Below are 961 nucleotides of genomic sequence, written 5' to 3'. Positions count from 1 at the left end.
CAAGTTACACCCGTACGGTTCCTCCGGTCGGGTGCTTAAGAGCCGAGATGACTACCATCCAGCTGAGAAGGAAGTTTGGCGTTACTTCTGCTGTTGAAGATCTGTTACGTCCAGCTGGCAGGAAAGACGCTACATGTCTATACACGATTCTCGACGTTAGAGTGGGTGCATAAGTCGAAGTCTCTCTTCGGACGCGCGGTCCAGTTCGCAGTGCTGCTATCGCAGTGGCACCTTAAGGTGCAGCGCGTGAAGGAGAAGGATGTCGCCTTTGCGCAGCTACTGCAGTCAAGCATCACGAGCTTCGTTGACCTGGAGGACTCGCTCGCGCCGGTGGCACCTCCAAACAAGGGTTCCCCGACTGTTCGAATGGACCCCGCGTTGCTGTACGCCAGGCTTTCCCGTAATTACAGCGGATTCGTCATGTCTTTTGACGGATCAGCGAAGACAGAGAAGTACGGTGGCTACGGGAGTTGTTCATGGGTGCTGTGGAGCCTTCCTGAGTGGAAGGTAGTGATTGCTGCAAACGCTTACCTCTCGGCTACCACAGTGAATGAGGCAGAGTATACAGGTATGATAAACGGTGTCAAGGCTGCTATTGCGCACGGTGCCGAGGATTTAGTCATCGTTGGTGACTCAAGGCTCGCGATTCAACAATCACTAGGGGTGATCGCATGCAGGAAGGAAACTTTGCTAGCGCTGCTGATTACTCACAAGGAACTCACGGCCAAGCGTCGATCAGTTAAATATCTTCACGTTGTACGAGAATACAACGCGGCCGCGGATTCGTTAGCCACTGAAGCGCTGGAATCGAAGGTCAGTCGGGTAATCAGCGGTTCAGGGATGGCAGATTCGGCGGCCGAGGAGTGGGGAGGGAGAAAGAAAATTTAACTAGAAGCAGGGAGGGGGGGGGGGGGGGGGGGGGGGGAGGGGCGGGTTTCAAGGGGAAAGGGAACACTTATTT

Source organism: Phytophthora infestans, genomic scaffold, assembly GCF_000142945.1.
Source record: "Phytophthora infestans T30-4 supercont1.24 genomic scaffold, whole genome shotgun sequence".
NCBI classification, from domain to species: Eukaryota; Oomycota; class Peronosporomycetes; order Peronosporales; family Peronosporaceae; genus Phytophthora; species Phytophthora infestans.
The sequence above is the reverse complement of the archived record's forward strand: the minus strand, read 5'-3'. Positions refer to the sequence as shown.